The following is a 22,652-nucleotide window of genomic DNA, read 5'->3' as shown; positions in this document are numbered from 1 at the left end:
ATTATATGGTCGACACTGTCGCCTAATTATCATTTATGTTTGATGTGGTAGCGGAGTGTATATAAAATAGCTTTATATTTTAGCAGGAAATACTATTAAATACGATACAATTTTACACAAGATATTTATTTATTTAGAGAATGGATATACTTAAACCTTGCTACAACACTTATAGGCAGTGTACCTAATCGTACAGTAGTGTAGTTTTTAGTAAGTCCGGTTCGTTCCATAGGGAAAATCTTTAAACAAAGCTTAACGCTATATTAGTTTACTTTTATAAAAATACAAATATATATATAAGTAATATTATTATTATAAAGGGGGGTTTTTACCGTTTAATGACCAGTTTGTCGATTTTAAAACTTTAGTCACAGTTAAAACCAAATGTAAAATATTAAAAATAAATACAAGACTTAAATTAAAGCGTAAAGTAAATAACGATAATGAAATTGCGAATAATAAAAGTGCGATAAAATAAACTTGCGATAATTAAAAAGTACGATAATTAAAAGTGCAATTAAATACAATAACAATAAAAATGCGATAATTAGAAGTGCAATTAAATATAAAATAAAGGAAATTAAATATGAAATAAATGAATTATGCTTATTTAAACTTCCGTAATCATGATGTTTGACGTGTTGATTTTTAGTTTATTCCCATGGGTTAATTGTCCTTTGTCCTGGATTATTTAATATGTCCGTCTGGTTTTTGTCCATAACAGTCCATCAGTCATAAATATAAAGTGCGAGTGTCCTCGTCAAATTATCCTTATACCCGAAGTTAAATATTCCAACTAATTGGGGACTTAAACTGTAACAAGATTTTAATACTTTGTTTAATAATTACACCAGGATGTCGACTGAGTGTAACCCAAGGTTTTAATATTTTGTTATCAATTATACCAAGTGACGTTGTACATAATTTCACCCCTGTTTTAATTATTTTAGTGGCTATTAATCCATTCCCGTGTCCGGTTAAATGAACGATTATTCGTACATATAAATACCCCGCCCATCGTGTTCGATCGAGTGTATATGGTTATTTATAGGGACGCCCAATTGTAAATCTTTATATTAACATTAACAAACTATCATTTAGTTAAACAAATATAAAGCCCATTAATAGCCCATAGTCTAATTTCCACAAGTGTCGTTCTTTTGTTCAAACCCCAATTATGGTACAAAGCCCAATTACCCAATTTTAGTAATTAGCCCAACATCATGATTACTTCGGATTAAATAAGCATAATAATAACTTAGCTACGAGACATTAAATTAAAAAGGTTGAACATAACTTACAATGATTAAAAATAGCGTAGCGTTACACGGACAGAATTTCGACTTACACACTTACAATATTCGCTAACATACCCTTATTATTAGGATTAAAATTAAAATTAAAATTAAAATTAAAATATAAATATAAATATTTACGTATAGATATAGAGAGGATGGATATATGTTTTATTTTTGCGATCAGAATTCGTTTGCTTTTATAGGGAGTTTCAGAATTTGGGGCTCCGCAACTCGCGGCATTTTTTGCCTTCAAACTCCGCGAGTCGCGGAGTTTGAAATTCCAGCTCACTCCAAATTGGATCTTAGTCTGCCGACGGTTTTAAATATTAATATAATATATATATAATTTTTAAGAATTATTTATATATTATATTATATTCATGTGCATAGTTGACTTGTAATTTTTAGTCCGTTGCGTCGAGCGTTGAGAGTTGACTCTGTTCCCGGTTCCGGATTTTCGAACGTCCTTGCATACAATTTAATATCTTGTACTTTGCGTTTTGAATCTTGTACTCTTGTAATTTCGAGACGTTTCTTATCAATAATTGGAACCTCTTTGATTGTATTTTGTACTTTTGAGCTTTTTGGTCGTTTGCGTCTTCAATTCGTCGAATCTGTCTTTTGTCTTCACCTTTTATTATTTAAACGAATATCACTTTTAAATAGAACAATTGCAACTAAAAGCTTGTCTTTCTTGAGGAATAATGCTATGAAATATATGTTCGTTTTTAGCATTATAAAATATTCCCACACTTAAGCGTTGCTTGTCCTCAAGCAATATCGTCTTGAAATACTAGAATCACTTCTTTATTCTTCACACTTTGTACATCAGTGATTTCTATACGGCGGTATAAACAATGGTAGTAACGATATGGTTTACAGTCCCACATGACTATAAAAATTTAGATCCATTAAGGAAATTGGATCTTTATGAAAACATTTGATCTTTTGAAAATTAAATCTAGTTTTTACCCTAGATAAGTTTTCCGGAATAACCCTTTACCGGTGGTTGCAAAATATTTTTGTGGGTTTGGTGGGTTTCAGATTTAAAAATTTTAGCTCAAAACTTATGGTTTTGTGTCACCCACTTGCTAACCTTGTATTTGGAAAGCAACACGTCCAGTTTACTTGTCCCGTATATTACCTTTCGGTAAACTACCGTCCGGTTGTAAAGGAAAGCGTTGAACAAGCAACTGTTAAGGCATTGTCCCCTGACATGCTTTTAATTATGGTCTATAACGTGTCGGACGCAATTACTATCCTTTGTAGGAGCAATAGTAAAGCTCACCCTTATAATTTGTAGGTTTGGCACAAGGTCCTGTCTTTGACCACTATGCAACCACCGTTCTTACGGTTGACACCCGATTTGGTTCAGGTGACCTAATGAATTCCAGGTGAATTCCTAGGATTTTACGTTCAATGGTAATGAACGCATTGAAAATAGGGTTTTCAGAAAACAAATCGGTTTGTAATTTTATCAAAATATTTTCTCGTTCAAGCTCGAGTTTAGATATCATTGAATTCCATGAGTTTGAATTCTCAATCTTTAAGGTCAATCTCTAGGATTGAGTAATATCAGGCTTTAAAAGCTGATTTTTAATCTTTAAGGAGATTATCCTTTCTGGGGATCTGATTCATTAGTCTTATCAAGCTAATTTGCATGGTGCCCCCATTGTACGAGATAAATCCTTCTCATGGTTAGGATAAATCTGACCACTTGGCGACCCTGTTTAATGCTGAGGTCCGTGGATTTCCTGCTGATTTTAGTGATGACTTTTCTAGATTTTTCGTCAACCTACAGCTGGTCTGGACGACAACTTCCTGACTTAAATCAAGAAGCGCGTGTCTTTTTCGGAAGACTTTACTTCCTTTTAATGATGGAATTGATTCATCGTGTAGATCCATCTCTCTTACAGTAAATCAGGTAAAACTTTTTAGTTTAGTCCAAAGCAAAAGTATTTTCAGTTATTTGTACAAAAATATGTGATATATGTTTTGAATAACTTGGAGAATTTTCCCACACTTGGCTTTTATCTTCCTTTTTATTGTCCTCTATTCCATTTTAAATAAATTTTAACATTTTAGTTTGTTTCTCAATTTATGTCCTTTCTGAGGTAACAATAATTTCGGTGTTAAAACCTAGTTTTATCGTTCATAAATATGTATAAACATGATTTTGAGTTCATTTAATTGAAAATTTTGAAAATTTTTACTAGAATTGGGTAGTCAGTATATAAGACTAGGGCTGTTCTTTATTATCAGAGAGCACTAGATTCTAATACAACTACTGTTTTACTAGTATTTTTAATGGTAACCAAGTGTTTAAGATAAAAATTATAAAATCCGAAAGAATTTAACCCCTTCCCACACTTAAGATCTTGCAATGCCCTCATTTGCAAGAAATCAATAACAATTTAAATTATTGAGGGTGATTTGTGTGAAAATGATTACATTTTACCAAAGTTTCCAAATATATTGGCGTTTGTTTGCTGAATGATAAATGGTGCACATCATTTGTTCATTCCGTCTTTGCTGGCATTAGTTGCTTTTGCTGAACTTAATGCCAGTCTTTGAAAATGCGTTGTTTTACCCTGTTGTGTACATAAGATAAACTGCAAACATATATATATATATATTTTTGAAGTTTGGTATATTACCCCACATTCAAAAATTATTAAAATCTAAGAATAAAAGTTAGAAAATTATAAAAACTATTACAATATTAACATAAGTATTAAACGTATCAACATTACAAATTACAAAATAAATAAAACTAAGTAGACTAGGGATGATACTGATACCAATAGGGGTTCCATGCATAACCATAGGTGCTATAGAATGCTTTGGCTGGGTTATATGTAGGATACGGTGGTTGCATCTCTATAGACCAGGGAGGGAATATGGGTTTTGGAGTAGGAATATAGTTTCTACCTATATGTTGGCAATGAGCTATGATTTGGTTTTGATGAACTTGCCAATCTTCAAATGCTCTCTGTCTAGCATTTTCGTACTCCTGTGAAGCTATAAACCTTTGCATTTCTTGCATTTCATTTCCCCCTCCTACATTACCTTGCTGTTGGTTTCTCTCAACCTGTGGATGTCTACCATGGTATTGTACTGCTGCGTTATTTTGCCTCTTCAAAACTTTCGCACCATGGTATACATTTAAACCTATTGTATCGCGGGGTTCTGGTTCTTCGACTAATAATCCCCCCCGACTTATATCCACACCGAGATATTCAGCAATCAAAGTAATAAAAATACCACCTCCTATTATGCTATGCGGTCTCATCCCCCTAACCATAGCTGATAAATAATAACCCACACAATAAGGTATACTTACAGCGCTTTGTGGGTCTCGAATACACATATGGTAAAACAAATCCTGTTCATTTACCTTTTCCTTGTTCTTACCTCTTTGTGTAATCGAATTAGCTAAAAACCTATGAATCACTCTTAATTCAGCTCTATCTATATCCAAATAAGAGTAATTTCCCCCTTTGAATCGGTGATGGCTTGTCATTTGACTCCATACACCATGTGTATCAAAATTTTCATCTATCTTTCTACCATTTAGTATCAACCCTCTACAATCGGCAGATGCTAACTCCTCAGGCGTATATATACATAAAGCCTGAGCCATGTCTAGTAAAGACATGTGGCGCATTGAACCTCCTAACAAAAATCTAATAAAAGATCGATCGGTTAAACTAGCTACCCGATCATTTAATTCTATACTACACAACAATTCTTCACACCATACTTTATATACAGGTCTACGCATGGTGAATAAACGTACCCAGTCGTTAAAAGTAGAATTACCATACCTCTGTGCAAGTAATTCCCTAATTGGCCCGGCCAATTCTACAGCTTCTAATGGTCCCCATTCTATGACCCTCAGTACCTCAACAACTTTAGAATGAAGAGTATGCAAACCCCTTTGGTATTTTGGATAATCTATCCAAAGTCTGTCAAATCTCAGGTTCGGGTGCAAATCTTCCAAGTGCATATCAGAAAATGTCATGACTGGATGAGGTATATCTTGCTTGTAGTAGTTATCCACCTACTGTTGTTCCGCATTCTCAGCAGGAGCATTGCGAGCTTGGGATGAAGATTCACCCCTTTCAGTCTGCAAAACACATAAAACACAATTTTTATGCATCCAAATATGCATTAGTGTCAGCAAAATCATCAATCAAAATAATTACAATGACATGATCAATTTATATCAAACTTAAGCTCATTTTCACATTTTTATCAAATCTACACTTTTTCAAATAAGCATATACGAAAATGTTCGCCAAGTTCATAAGCATTCAACTCAAATAACATGTCAAAATAATCATTACTAGCAATTAAACAAGTTTCAAATGGCATTATCTCTCAAAAATCAAGTTCATGAATTTTAGACTTGAAAAAGTCCACTTTAATTCTCAAAATCATGTTTAGGCTCAAAGTTTGGATCATTTAACTACCTAAACATGTTACACTACTTAATTTAGCAACAATTCATGACAAAAATCGGCCATAACCTGTTTATATCAAAAAGCCCCAAATTTGCTCAAGAACACAAACCCCTAGATTACTCAAAATTTGAAGTTTAAGGCTTCTAATCATGTTAAATAGCATCAATCTAGGTTATACAAGCATAATACATAAGCAATTTAAGCATAATTACACTAAAAAGCATCAAAATCAAATTGGGAAAAAAAATTGCTCAAGAACACTAATTTTCGGATTAAATGGTGTTTAGGTGTAGAAATTTACCGTTTTTCTTGAGTAATTCCTTGATAGCATCCTTCTCAACATGATTTTAGTAAAAGATTTGATGATTAACGGTTAAAAATTGTGATTTTGGGGGTGTTTTTGCGGATTTTTTCGGCAGTTTTTTCGCAGTTTTTTTTGAGTTTGTGGTGTGGACTGAGCTGTTCTGCGTTTATATTTTTTTTTCTGGATTTTAGTCCCTCCGCGAGTCGCGGGGTTTAAAGCTTCAAACTCCGCGAGTCGCGGAGTTTGTTTTTTTTTTTTTTTGTTTTTTTATAACATCTTATATTAATTAAAACAATTAAGTAATTAATTTTAAAATTTTATTTCCCTTGTTATTTAGGACGAGGTCGTTTCGGATCGATGTCCTAGTCCGTCCTTCGACAAAATTTTAAAATTTGTCTTTTTGTAGCGATTGTTTTAAAAGCTAAGATTTTTGGGTTTTTTAATGTTTTTGGCATACTTTAATTCAATAAGATTAAAAATAATGATAATAAAAGTTCTCGTCCCTCCCTCGGGTAAAGCAATTTCGGTTCAACGACCTAGTCTTCAACTTACGACGAATTTTAAAAATCATATTTTTAACTTAATGAGATAAAGTAAATTTTTGTTTTTAAATTCACACAATTTAAATATAAAATTCAAAATTAATATTAAAAATTAACACCAAACTTAAAATTTGAAATGCATAAAATTAAAAATTCATATTTTAAAAATTGAAAATTCACACCAAACTTAATTTAAAAATTCATATTATAAATTCACACCAAACTTATATTAATTTTTCAAATATTTACAATTTTTAAAATATTGTTTTTACAAAGTTTACAATATTAATTTAAGATTTAAATATTAATTTTAAAAACATGGTAAAAATAAAATTAAAAATCTTTTTGGCTTTTTATCCCACTTTAATCAGTCAAATATTATAAAAAATATGCGCCCCTCTTTTCGGTAAAGTAATTTCGGTTCCAAGACCTAATTTAACTCATGACGAATTTTTGAAATATTTTGGGTTGATTGATTAAAGATATTTATACCTTAAGAATAAACGTTAAATTTCGCAGTGATGTAATAAATTTTTGAATGATATCAATAATTTCGGTCGCCAAACCTAATTTTATTCAATACCAATTTAATACTTTATAGCGAACAAATTAGCGTTTATTATCAAAAGGTTAAAAATAAAAATAAATAAAAAAAATAAAAACTGTACAGACTTACCTGTGAGATAGTATTCTTAGTTATATGATCTATCCCATTCATAAGATAGTCGGTTTAATTGGTTTTCCATAGCTACATAGGCGTAACCTCGAGCATTCAGTGTCTTTTCTTCTAAACATATGAACGGTCCGTCTCTGCATAAAGTAACAAATTCGGTATTTGAATAGGTTTGATTATTTGAACATTTACCTCCATGTGACCATTTTCCGCATTTGTATCATCTTTCTAGGTGTCGTGCTCTTCTTTTCGCTGCGGATTTTGATTTTCCTTTACCAAATTGTAACTTATTATCTTCGCATCTGGATTCTTTTCTAACTCCGTCCATTCTTTCTCTGATTACTGATACTATTTCACTCGGAAGTGTGTCATTATTACGTTTAGTGATCAAAGCGTGTAGCATTAGACCATGGTTTAGTTCACAGGCAGTCTTCATTTTGTAAAAACCTAAAAAAATAAAAATTCAGAATGGGGGGAGAAGACTAGTTCTTTAGGGTCTGCTAGGGAAAGACCATTCGGGTTCCATTTTCGAGAATTACACGAAAACAGACAATCTAACTCTAACATAAATACATATTATCTTTTAAAGACTTGATTCTCCCCACACTTAGTTAGCTGTGGTATCGAAATTGTGATTAACTTCGTTGTCGACTTCCATCGGACTATCTATGTAGTGTTTAACTCTGTGACCATTAACTTTAAATTCAATCCCATTTGAATTTATTAATTCTATCATTCCGTAAGGAAAAACTCTTTTAACTATGAATGGTCCAGACCATCTTGATTTCAATTTTCCAGGAAATAGCTTGAATCGTGAATTGAAAAGAAGAACTCTGTCTCCTTCTTTAAATTCTTTTGAACTTCTGATTCTTTTATCATGCCATTTCTTCGTTCTTTCTTTATAGATTAACGAATTTTCGTATGCTTCATGTCTTAATTCTTTTAATTCGTTTAGTTGACTTAATCGTAGACGTCCGGCTTTATGTAAATCAAGATTACATGTCTTCAAAGCCCAAAATGCTTTGTGTTCAATTTCTACTGGAAGATGACATGCTTTTCCATAAACAAGTCTAAAAGGTGTGGTTTCAATTGGAGTTTTGTAGGCTGTTCTAAAAGCCCAGAGTGCATCCTCCAATTTAATGGACCATTCCTTCGGATTTGATCCTACGGTTTTCTCTAGAATACGTTTTAAAGCTCGGTTGGTATTTTCAACTTGTCCACTTGTTTGTAGATGATATGCGGTGGAGATTTTATGAGTTACTCCATATCTTTTAAGAACTTTCTCAAGTTGATTATTACAGAAATGAGTACCCCGATCACTTATTAAAGCTTTCGGTGTTCCAAACCTTGCAAAAAGACATTTTAAAAAGTTGACTACAACTCGTGCATCGTTAGTTGGGAGAGCTTGTGCTTCCGCCCATTTAGATACATAATCAATGGCTACGAGTATATATAGATTATTATGAGATTTTGGAAATGGACCCATAAAGTCAATACCCTAAATGTCAAATACTTCACATACTTGAATGACATTTTGTGGCATTTCATCACGTTGACTTATTTTCCGGCCCTTTGACAAGCATCACAGGATTTGCAAAGAAGGTGTGAGTCTTTGTAAATTGTAGGCCAATAGAATCCAGCATCATAAACTTTTCTTGCTGTTAGTTGAGGCCCATAATGCCCTCCTGTTGGTCCTGTGTGACAATGGTTTAATATTTTACTGGCTTCATATCCGAATACACATCGGCGTATTATTCCATCGGGATAACTTTTAAACAAATGTGGATCTTCCCAAAAATAGTGTTTTATATCACTGAAGAATTTCTTTCGTCTTTGGTACGATAATCCTTTTTCAAGGAATCCACAAACTAAGTAGTTTGCATAGTCTGCAAACCATGGAATTTCTTTATAATCTATCTTCAATAGATATTCATCAGGAAAGTTGTCTTGTATGGTCGATTCATTTAGAACTTCTAACTCGGGATTTTCAAGACGAGAAAGATGATCAGCGGCGAGATTTTCTGCTCCTCTTTTATCTCGGATTTCAATATCAAACTCTTGTAAGAGTAAGATCCAACGGATTAATCTTGGTTTAGCATCTTGTTTTGAAAATAGGTATCTAAGAGCAGAATGGTCGGTATAGACCACCGTTTTTGCTAGAACGAGATATGATCGAAATTTGTCAAAAGCAAAGACAATAGCAAGGAGTTCTTTTTCAGTAGTTATATAGTTCGTTTGTGCTCCTTGTAATGTCTTACTAGCATAATATATAGGTTGAAATCGTTTTTCAATCCTTTGTCCTAAAACGGCTCCCATTGCAAAATCACTTGCATCGCACATTAGTTCAAATGGTAGATTCCAATTTGGTGTTATCATGATCGGCGCATTAGTGAGTTTCTCTTTAAGAATATTAAAAGATTTGATACACTCATCTGAAAAGATGAATGGAGCATCCTTTTCTAGGAGTTTATTCATAGGAGTTGCAATTTTAGAAAAATCTTTTATGAAACGTCGGTAAAAACCGGCATGCCCTAGAAAACTCCTAAATCCTCTAACATTGGTGGGATGTGGAAGTTTAGCAATTACATCTACTTTAGCTCTATCCACTTCAATTCCTTCTTTTGAAATTTTATGTCCAAGAACGATGCCCTCTTTAACCATAAAATGGCATTTCTCCCAATTAAGAACTAGATTTGATTGTTCGCATCTAATGAGCATTCGTTCCAGATTAGCTAGACATGTTTCAAATGTATCACCGAAGACTGAAAAGTCATCCATGAAAACTTCCATGCATTCTTCTATCATGTCATGAAAAATCGCCATCATACACCTTTGAAAGGTTGCAGGGGCGTTACAAAGTCCAAATGGCATGCGTTTGTAAGAAAAAGTACCATAAGGGCACGTGAATGTGGTTTTCTCTTGGTCCTCGGGTGCTATTGGAATTTGAAAATATCCGGAAAATCCATCTAGAAAACAATAGTAACTATTTCCGGCTAATCTTTCCAACATTTGATCTATGAAAGGTAAGGGAAAGTGATCTTTTCTGGTGGCGTCATTTAATTTTCTATAATCAATACATACACGCCATCCTGTTACGGTCCTAGTAGGAATAAGCTCATTTTTCTCATTTGTAATGACAGTCATGCCACCTGAAAGGACCCGTTCATATACATTATAAATGATTCACAATAGTTGATTACATCGCGAGGTATTTGACCTCTATATGATACGTTTTACAAACATTGCATTCGTTTTTAAAAGACAAACTTTCTTTACATCAAAAATTGACGGCATGCATACCATTTCATATTACATCCAACTATAATTGACTTAATATTAATCTTGATGAACTCAACGACTCGAATGCAACGTCTTTCAAAGTATGCCATGAATGACTCCAAGTAATATCCTTAAAATGAGCTAATGCACAGCGGAAGATTTCTTTAATACCTGAGAATAAACATGCTTTAAAGTGTCAACCAAAAGGTTGGTGAGTTCATAGGTTTATCATAACAATCATTTCAATATATTAATAGACCACAAGATTTCCGTTTATAAATATATGTACACTCGCAAGTGTATAAAAGTATTCTATAAATTGTAGGCACCCGGTAACAAGCCTTAACGTTCATGTTTTACCCTCTGAAGTACACCAGATCAGGTGTGTTTAAAATAACCTCGAAGTACTAAAGCATCCCATAGTCAGGATGGGGTTTGTCAGACCCAATAGATCTATCTTTAGGATTCGCGCCTACCGTACATAGACAAGTAGTTTAATGTTACCAAGCTAAGGGTATATTTCTGGTTTAAACCCACATAGAATTAGTTTTAGTACTTGTGCCTATTTCGTAAAATATTTATAAATCAGCGCATGTATTCTCAGCCCAAAAATATATATAAAAAGGGAGCAAATGAAACTCACCATACTGTATTTCGTAGTAAAAATACATATAACGTCATTTAATAAGTGCAAGGTTGGCCTCGGATTCACGAACCTATATTAATTATATATATTTATATGTTGGTCAATATTTGTCTAACAATTTTTGGTCAAGTCATAGTGTACCACAATCCTAATGCTCGAGACTAATATGCAAAAGTCAACAAAAGTCAACTTGACCCAAAATGACTTCTAAAATTTATACGTGTTTATTATATAACTTAACTATAGTCGTTTTATATATTTAAATATATTTATTAGATTTTATAATAATAAAAGTCATTTATTAATAAAAATTTATATTAACGTTTATATATGATAGAATATACTTTTATATATCTTAAGTAGTAAAATTTATAAAGTTCACTTAATATCGTAAAACTATAGTGGTAAGTATTATTAATGTAATTATATTACGCGTGGTGAAAAATATCTTTATATCCCCTATTTATTTGATAAAATAATATTGATCATAATAATAATAAGTAAAAGTTGTATTATTTTGTAATAATAATTATTATTATTCTATAAAAAAATAACAATATTTATATTTACTAAAAATGGTATTATGATAAAATGATAATACTAATATAATAGTAATAATGATATTTTATAATAACAATGATATTTCTATTAAAATAATAACGACGATAGTAATAATAATCATTTTAACAATAATACTAAAATTCAGTTGACTATAACTTCTAATCCGTTCATCGAAACCATTCGATATCTAAATGAAAAGTTCTTAATTTTTCGCTAGCTTTCCAATGATATGCATATCATATAACCTATCTCAGTAGCATATGTATCTAATTCAGGATTCAACAAACCTATCTAAGGACAATATCGAATGTACAAGCATGCATAATCCTATATACTCGAGCACTAGTCAGGGATACACTATTGATATATAAAAGTGAAGTTATGAGTGCTCACGTATCAATATTGAGATTCAATATTGCAGGAAAGTACGTAGACGCAACGGAGATGATAAACACTAGATTGACATCACGAGCATACCCATGAACCATACCCATCACCTCCATAGCTATAACCCATAATTTCCTTAGCTTCGACTCATTCAAAAAAACTATTTTGAAATCACTCGGACAGCACTCCGTCGTAATATTTTATGTATACTAATAATATCTTGAAATAATATAAAGAAAATATATATATGTAATTCGATTGAGAGAGTTTAGAGAAATATATTTTCAAGTTTCTATGAAATAATGAAACCTATTGAATTCTATTTATAACAGATTTTTGAATTATTAAAGTGAATTATTAAAGTATGAATTATTAAAGTGAATTATTAAAGTATGAATTATTAAAGTGAATTATTAAAGTATGAATTATTAAAGTAAATTATTAAAGTATGAATTATTAAAGTGAATTATTAAAGTGAATTATTAAAGTATGAATTATTAAAGTATGAATTATTAAAGTTAAAGTAAAGTAAAAGTAAAGTAAAGGTAAAGTTAAAGTATAGTAAAAGTATAAATACTATGTATGTATAATACACGTATAAATATATATAATATTAATTTAAATTGTTATATATATTTAATAAAATAAAATATAAATATCGTTATCTTTATCATGCTGGTTAAGTAATGAGTTGTCAAAAGTGGTTCTAGATATTTATAAAAGATATATATGTTTTAATAATAAAGTTCTTTTTAAACTGAAAACGTTTTTTGTACTTTTAAAACTAAATTAATAGAATATTATGGAAACCAATTCTTCACTAACTTTTGTCTAACTTTCGTAAATGACACTTTTTGTTTTTATTTATAAATAGCTTTACAAATTATTCTGAATATCGTTAAGAGGAATAGATTTTCTCAAATCATAGTGGACCTCTCAACAGAGACTTGTAACCATAATTCAATGTTTCTGATAATCCAATCATTTAATATATTTTTTTTTCGTCGAAAATCATATTGAAACAAATACGTTCGTGTAAAGTATTATACGTTTAATACTTTATTAATATTCTCAAGTTATAATATATATATATACATATACATATCTATTTATATATAACGGTTCGTGAATCGTCGGAATTTGGTCGAGGTTATAATGAATGTATGAACACAGTTTAAAATTCTTGAGATTCAACTTAACAAACTTTGCTTATCGTGTCGGAATAATATAAAGATTAAAGTTTAAATTTGGTCGGAAATTTCCGGGTCGTCACAGTACCTACCTGTTAAAGAAATTTCGTCCTCGAAATTTGATCGAGATCGTCATGGCTAACCATAAAAATGTTTTCATGACGAATATGAGTTGATAAATAGAGTTTTATAATCATTGAGTAATATAGATAAAACAATTTGATTACGCGAAGAGTATAAGTGAAGCTATCACAAAAGAGTGAAATGAATAAATGCAGATTCGTTTTAACCAGTGACGTAGTCACGGTTGATTTTCAGATTTAGAGGAAATCTTCGTCATAAGATTTGGGTTCTTCGATAATTAAGGAAATTAGAATCCTCTTTGGTTAAATGCGATGATCTGTCTTGATTGTTCTGTCTGGTACTTCACTATAAATCCACCATCTTCGTTTCCTTACACCTTCTATTCTTTCTCCCTCAACTCATATTTTAAAGTATTTGTCAATATGCTCCATCCAGTGCTGATTCTTGATATACTCCTCACTTTCATATCTGTCGTTCTTCTTTTTCATCTGCCGCCAGAAGAATCTATTTACTTCTACTATACTCTTGGTTTTATAGTGTTTTTAGTTCTCCCGTGTCTTTATATTGCTATATGCATTGATATATACGGTTTGTGATTTCTGGGTTGTTGTTGGGTTTTATATCTTCCCTTATATTTCAAAGTCCTTGCTTCTTCTATAATCATTGTCATCCACAGTTAATGCTCTCTTCTATTTGCTATGATTTATACTCCCATTTCTAGTTCGGAGCTTTGTCCTTCCGTTTCTTCTTCTTGCGATTAAGCACCGCTTGTAATGGTCCAGAATTCGCAGATATAAATTTCGGAATGAACATTGTTAATGTTCTAGGAAGGAAATTGTAATGACACGATCTTGACTTGTCAAATTACCAGAATACCTCGGAAAAGGCCGAATCATCAAGAAATATTTTCTTGATATTTAGAGATCAAAGAGAATACAAGAGTCGTGTAACATAGCACATGATGACGTTATGATCTGTGAATCATCATGTTTCATTTAGAAACTCAGCATGAATTACTGTAATATAATCACGTTGATCAAGTGTCATTATATTATACTAACTCATGCTTCAGCTCCCAACACTTCTTCAAGAATATTCCTATTTTAAACTCGAATGTTTCAGAATTTAGAAACTAAAATAGTTTCTTTTATGATATAATACAGATAGCGCGAAGAGGTAAATGATTTCAGATAAGAATAATTATAAAAATATCTTCAGAAGTATGGATGATATTTATAATGAAAGATACGATGATATCTTAGAATGTCTAATATCAGAGGATGATGAAGGATATTGTCCGCAAGGGTTTAGAGTCAGGAGCAAGGTATTCGTTAATGACTTCAGCAAGTACTGAATCATTTGGATTCTTTAAAGGCAGGTTTAGTCTTTGTGATTTGTCCACAGCCTCCTTCATACTTTGCTCAATCCGTTTTCCAGTTCCAAACCTTCTCTTTTTCTGAGTTTTTCCAACACACTATTTTTTATCATCAAACTTTTTACTGTTAAGATCGTTGACAGTTTCTGCTGCTTCATCAGCATTTTTTTAAAATTTCGAGAACTAGTTCGCAGTTTAGGCGTTTTTCAGAAACTTCACATTCGAAGTATGTAAGTCTTGGAGGTAGACGTTATATGTATATATAACTGTTGATATAGACATGCTGCAAGATTTCAAAATACTGATTACTGATTCTCAATAATTGGTATGGCAATTCTTGTTACAAAGTGCGGATGAGTATATGATAGGGTTCTAATGAATATATCGATTTTTATGAAAATCAAAGATCAGTGAAATTGTTGGTAAGTTTATTGCTAATGTGATGGGACATAAACGGTTCTCCGGTAACGATGGCGAAAGGGCATCGTATATATCGAGATTATAATAAGACCGTTTTAATTGAAAAGTCGAAGTTGACTTGTGGAGCTGTGACACAACTGTCTACTTTGGTAAGGAATTGAAAAGTCATTTTTGCTAATAAATGCCAAAGAGTCTGACACGGATACGTGTTAAACTATGACTTTAGTTTCGAGAGTTTTTCAGGTGTATACTGTGGGTAACATGTGGTTGGATCATCATCTCGATTTTTCATTATTTGAAGCGTCTTCAGGAATTTCGAAGGGTTTAGACACAGATTGTAATCGTTAATATACCTATGATGTTCTAACACAGTTTTGAAGTCAAAGTATAGCTTTGAAAGATGTAAGGATTTAAGAGTGATGATTTTTGGCTATATCTCGAATTAAATTTTGCGATTTCAAAATCAGAATATGTAATTGAATTTGAATGAGTATGGTTATTTTGATTTCTATAAAAGAATGTATATTGTTGTGAAAGTAGGGAGTATAATGGATGATTTGCTGAATCAGATTCGAAGAATGTAATATATTAATTGTGAATTTATATATCTCTCGGGTATTACCTACCCGTTAAAAAAATTGTCACAATTAATATTTTGTACAAAAGAATTTTATTACAGTCTTTATGGAAATATATGTGTATATTTCTTCAGATGTAATATTGATTTAATGAGTTAATATTAAATTAAACTCACTTAATTTATGGTTAAGGCTAGGATAGATAATTTCTAAACTTTAGAAATTACATAATCGTCATAGAATGTTTTCCCAATGAAGTTATGAATCAATACTTCATCGTTGTGGTATTCCTTAGTATCTACAGGGCGTATGACGTTGATGCTCATGGGACAGATTGTGAAGTTGAGGTTTGCGATGCGGTTGTTGTTGGTGGTGGTAATGGTACTGTTGATGTTGTTGATGGTGGTACTGGTTATGTTGTTGGTGCTGCTGCTGGTGTTTGTAACCTTTGCACCATATTCTCCAAAGCCACTACCCGAGCGCGAAACTCGTTGACTTCTTCTATTACACCGGGGTGATTGTCGGTTCGGACGAGCGGATAAATAAGATCTAGAATTTGGTGTAGTATATAATCATGACGAGATACTCTGTAGATGAGAGAGAAAATGGTGTTTCGAATAGGTTCGCCGGTAAGTGCTTCAGGTTCTTCGCCAAGAGGGCAATGTGGTGGATGGAAGGGATCACCTTCTTCTTGTCTCCAATGATTAAGGTTGCTACGAACCCATCCCCAATTCATCCAGAATAGATTATGACTAATTGGTTGATCCATTCCGGTCACACTGCTTTCGAAACTTGAGTGGGATTCCATTTCAGAATCCGAGGGACTTGAACTAATGACGAATTCCATTTCGTACGATTGAATAAAGAATTTTTCGATATGAAATGATTTTCCGGCTATCAGGTGGTATTCTAATTATATAGAGGAAAAGGTTTCGTAGATTACGGAGGAATTTATGGAATATGTCAGGCAAAGTTTACAGTAACAGATACGCTAAGATATGAATTAGCAGATACTCTAAGATATGAATTTTGTCTATACACTATTCATGTAATCAATGTAATAAGATGTGTCTAGACTAAGAATGATAAGCAGATAATTTCCGACAAAAATGATGAGCAAAACTTTTGACATGCAGACACGGTCGAAGTCCAGACTCACTAATGCATCCTAACGACTATCAGTTAGACACACTAATGCAGACCTGGTTCGCTAAGACCACCGCTCTGATACCAACTGAAAGGGCCCATTCATATACATTATAAACGATTCACAATAGTTGATTACATCGCGAGGTATTTGACCTCTATATGATACGTTTTACAAACATTGCATTCGTTTTTAAAAGACAAACTTTCTTTACATCAAAAATTGACGGCATGCATACCATTTCATATTACATCCAACTATAATTGACTTAATATTAATCTTGATGAACTCAACGACTCGAATGCAACGTCTTTCAAAGTATGCCATGAATGACTCCAAGTAATATCCTTAAAATGAGCTAATGCACAGCGGAAGATTTCTTTAATACCTGAGAATAAACATGCTTTAAAGTGTCAACCAAAAGGTTGGTAAGTTCATAGGTTTATCATAACAATCATTTCAATATATTAATAGACCACAAGATTTCCGTTTATAAATATATGTACACTCGCAAGTGTATAAAAGTATTCTATAAATTGTAGGCACCCGGTAACAAGCCTTAACGTTCATGTTTTACCCTCTGAAGTACACCAGATCAGGTGTGTTTAAAATAACCTCGAAGTACTAAAGCATCCCATAGTCAGGATGGGGTTTGTCAGACCCAATAGATCTATCTTTAGGATTCGCGCCTACCGTACATAGACAAGTAGTTTAATGTTACCAAGCTAAGGGTATATTTCTGGTTTAAACCCACATAGAATTAGTTTTAGTACTTGTGCCTATTTCGTAAAATATTTATAAATCAGCGCATGTATTCTCAGCCCAAAAATATATATAAAAAGAGAGCAAATGAAACTCACCATACTGTATTTCGTAGTAAAAATACATATAACGTCATTTAATAAGTGCAAGGTTGGCCTCGGATTCACGAACCTATATTAATTATATATATTTATATGTTGGTCAATATTTGTCTAACAATTTTTGGTCAAGTCATAGTGTACCACAATCCTAATGCTCAAGACTAATATGCAAAAGTCAACAAAAGTCAACTTGACCCAAAATGACTTCTAAAATTTATAGGTGTTTATTATATAACTTAACTATAGTCGTTTTATATATTTAAATATATTTATTAGATTTTATAATAATAAAAGTCATTTATTAATAAAAATTTATATTAACGTTTATATATGATAGAATATACTTTTATATATCTTAAGTAGTAAAATTTATAAAGTTCACTTAATATCGTAAAACTATAGTGGTAAGTATTATTAATGTAATTATATTACGCGTGGTGAAAAATATCTTTATATCCCCTATTTATTTGATAAAATAATATTGATCATAATAATAATAAGTAAAAGTTGTATTATTTTGTAATAATAATAATTATTATTCTATAAAAAAATAACAATATTTATATTTACTAAAAATGGTATTATGATAAAATGATAATACTAATATAATAGTAATAATGATATTTTATAATAACAATGATATTTCTATTAAAATAATAACGACGATAGTAATAATAATCATTTTAACAATAATACTAAAATTCAGTTGACTATAACTTCTAATCCGTTCATCGAAACCATTCGATATCTAAATGAAAAGTTCTTAATTTTTCGCTAGCTTTCCAATGATATGCATATCATATAACCTTTCTCAGTAGCATATGTATCTAATTCAGGATTCAACAAACCTATCTAAGGACAATATCGAATGTACAAGCATGCATAATCCTATATACTCGAGCACTAGTCAGGGATACACTATTGATATATAAAAGTGAAGTTATGAGTGCTCACGTATCAATATTGAGATTCAATATTGCAGGAAAGTACGTAGACGCAACGGAGATGATAAACACTAGATTGACCTCACGAGCATACCCATGAACCATACCCATCACCTCCATAGCTATAACCCATAATTTCCTTAGCTTCGACTCATTCAAAAAAACTATTTTGAAATCACTCGGACAGCACTCCGTCGTAATATTTTATGTATACTAATAATATCTTGAAATAATATAAAGAAAATATATATATGTAATTCGATTGAGAGAGTTTAGAGAAATATATTTTCAAGTTTCTATGAAATAATGAAACCTATTGAATTCTATTTATAACAGATTTTTGAATTATTAAAGTGAATTATTAAAGTATGAATTATTAAAGTGAATTATTAAAGTATGAATTATTAAAGTGAATTATTAAAGTATGAATTATTAAAGTGAATTATTAAAGTATGAATTATTAAAGTGAATTATTAAAGTATGAATTATTAAAGTGAATTATTAAAGTATGAATTATTAAAGTATGAATTATTAAAGTTAAAGTAAAGTAAAAGTAAAGTAAAGGTAAAGTTAAAGTATAGTAAAAGTATAAATACTATGTATGTATAATACGCGTATAAATATATATAATATTAATTTAAATTGTTATATATATTTAATAAAATAAAATATAAATATCGTTATCTTTATCATACTGGTTAAGTAATGAGTTGTCAAAAGTGGTTCTAGATATTTATAAAAGATATATATGTTTTAATAATAAAGTTCTTTTTAAACTGAAAACGTTTTTTGTACTTTTAAAACTAAATTAATAGAATATTATGGAAACCAATTCTCCACTAACTTTTGTCTAACTTTCGTAAATGACACTTTTTGTTTTTATTTATAAATAGCTTTACAAATTATTCTGAATATCGTTAAGAGGAATAGATTTTCTCAAATCATAGTGGACCTCTCAACAGAGACTTGTAACCATAATTCAATGTTTCTGATAATCCAATCATTTAATATATTTTTTTTTCGTCGAAAATCATATTGAAACAAATACGTTCGTGTAAAGTATTATACGTTTAATACTTTATTAATATTCTCAAGTTATAATATATATATATACATATACATATCTATTTATATATAACGGTTCGTGAATCGTCGGAATTTGGTCGAGGTTATAATGAATGTATGAACACAGTTTAAAATTCTTGAGATTCAACTTAACAAACTTTGCTTATCATGTCGGAATAATATAAAGATTAAAGTTTAAATTTGGTCGGAAATTTCCGGGTCGTCACACCACCCTTCTTAGGTACGCATTGAACTGGGCTTACCCATGGACTATCAGAAATTGGATAAATTAGACCTGCATCTAGCAGTTTAATAATTTCTTTTTTAACTACATCTTGCATATTAGGATTTAGTCTTCGTTGGCGTTGCACATACGTTTTATGACCTTCTTCCATAAGGATTTTATGTGTGCAATACGAAGGACTTATTCCTTTAATATCATGAATCTTCCATGCAATGGCTGGTTTATGAGCTTTCAACACAGAAATGAGTTGTGATTTCTCATTTTCAGTAAGAGAAGACGATATTATTACAGGTAATTCAGATTCACCATGTAAATAAGCGTATTCCAAATGGTTTGGAAGTGGCTTTAACTCTAATTTTGGAGGTTCTTCTATCGATGATTTGTATCGATATCTGTCTTCTTCTTTTAGCATTTGAATTTCTTCTGTTGTTGGTTCATATCCATTAGCTATAAGTGTAGCTAACATTTCAGCTTCATCAATTGGTTCATTACCTTCTCCTAAAGAACATTCTCCTGTTCCTTGTAATTCTGCAAATTCTTCTAATAATTCTGCATGTGCATCTATGGTTTGAATATAATAACATGTATCATCTGCAAATTCTGGTTGTTGCATTGCTCTATCAACTGAAAAGGTAACACTCTCATCCTCTATACTTAGGGTCAATTTCTTACCGAACACGTCTATCATTGCTTTAGCCGTGTTTAAGAATGGTCTTCCTAATATGAGAGGAACTTGAGAATCTTCTTCCATGTCCAAAACAACAAAATCTACTGGGAATACTAAAGTACCAACTTTAACTAGCATGTTCTCCATTATCCCTCTAGGATATTTTATTGATCTATCGGCTAGTTGTATGCTTATTCTGGTTGGTTTCAATTCTCCAAGGTCTAGTTTAGCGTATAGTGAATACGGCATTAGATTTATACTAGCACCTAAGTCTGCCAATGCTTCTATTGAACTAAGACTACCCAGAAAACATGGAATTGTGAAACTTCCTGGATCAGATAATTTTTCTGGTATCTTATTCAACAGCACTGCTGAACAATTAGCATTCATAGTAACAACCGAGAGTTCTTCCATTTTCTTTCTATTTGAGATTAGATCTTTCAAGAATTTAGCATATCTAGGCATTCCTGAAATTACATCAATGAAAGGAAGATTTACATTTATCTGTTTAAACATATCCAAGAATTTGGATTGCTCGGCTTCAAGTTTCTCTTTCTTCATTTTACTCGGGTAAGGAAGTGGTGGTTGGTATGGTTTAACATAAGGTTTAGCCTTAACTGTGTTATCTTCATTAACCTTTTCAACTACCGGTTCTTTTTCCTTATCTTGATTAGGTTGTGGTTCTTGTAGAGTAGGAATAGCTTCATCAGAAGTTACAGGTATTTCAGGTGGTTTAAGCGTTGTACCACTTCTTGTGGTAATGGCTTTAGCTGTTTCATTCCGGGGGTTAGCATTTGTATCACTAGGTAGACTTCCCGGTTTTCTTTCACCTATTAACCTTGCTAGGTTACTTACTTCTTGTTCCAGATTTTGAATAGAAGCTTGTTGATTTCTAAATGCTTGAGCATTTTGTTCATTGGTTTGTTTTTGAGATGTGAAAAATTGCGTTTGAGTTTCAACTAGCTTCGTCATCATATCTTCTAAATTCAGCTTTTTATCATCGGTTTGTTGTAGTGATTTGTTTTAAAAATTAGGTCTTTGCTGATTGTAAGTATTATTGGATACTTGTTGATTGCTAGGATATTGTTGGTTGTTGTAAGGAATATTTCTGTTATAATTCTGGTTTTGATTGTAAATCGGTCTTGGCGGTTGATAATTATTCTGATAATTATTTCCAGGCCTTTGGTTTATGTATGAAATATTCTCTCTTTGTTCTATTGTTAATTCAATACTGAGACAATCTTTTGTCAAATGTGGTCCTCCACACTGCTCACAACTAATTCGTATTGAGTGAATATCTTTAGTCATCTTTTCCATTCGTCTCTCGACAGCATCTATCTTTGCGGAAATAGAATCTAAGTCATGGCTAGAATCGGCTCTAGCTGCTTTAGATGATCTAACGATATCTTTTTCTTGGTGCCACTCATGTGAGTGGGAAGCAGTGTTATCAATAATTTTGTAAGCATCAGTTTCGGTTTTCTTCATAATAGAACCACCAGCTGCTATATCTATGTCTTTCCTTGTAGTGATGTCGCATCCTTGGTAGAATATTTGTACTATTTGACAGGTGTCTAAACCATGTTGCGGACATCCTCTTAACAACTTTCCAAATCTTGTCCATGCCTCATATAGAGTTTCATTTGGCTTCTGTGTAAACGTAAAAATTTCTGCTTGAAGTCTTACGGCTTTAGATGCCGGAAAAAATTGTTTAAGAAAATTTTCAACTAAAACGTCCCATGTATCAATCGCCCCTTCAGGTAACGATTCCAACCAATCTTTGGCTTCTCCCTTTAAAGTCCAGGGAAATAACATGAGATATATCTGTTCATCCTCCACTTCTCGGATTTTAAATAGTGTGCAGATCCTATTAAAGGTACGTAAATGTTCATTTGGATCTTCCTTCGGCGCACCACTAAATT

At 31.7% G+C, this 22,652-nt stretch overlaps 1 non-coding gene across 1 annotated transcript; it reads left to right on the top strand.

Annotated features, from left to right (window-relative positions):
- Nucleotides 1–22,306: 22,306 nt before the first annotated feature.
- LOC139869771 (small nucleolar RNA R71) lies at nucleotides 22,307–22,413 on the top strand. Its single transcript, XR_011766351.1, has one exon. It is a non-coding gene; the product is annotated as a small nucleolar RNA R71 (small nucleolar RNA).
- The last annotated feature ends 239 nt before the right edge of the window (nucleotides 22,414–22,652 follow it).

This window comes from Rutidosis leptorrhynchoides, chromosome 9 (genome assembly GCF_046630445.1).
Source record: "Rutidosis leptorrhynchoides isolate AG116_Rl617_1_P2 chromosome 9, CSIRO_AGI_Rlap_v1, whole genome shotgun sequence".
Taxonomy (NCBI): domain Eukaryota; kingdom Viridiplantae; phylum Streptophyta; class Magnoliopsida; order Asterales; family Asteraceae; genus Rutidosis; species Rutidosis leptorrhynchoides.
Note: the sequence above shows the minus strand (reverse complement) of the source record. Positions and strands in the feature narration are given on the sequence as shown.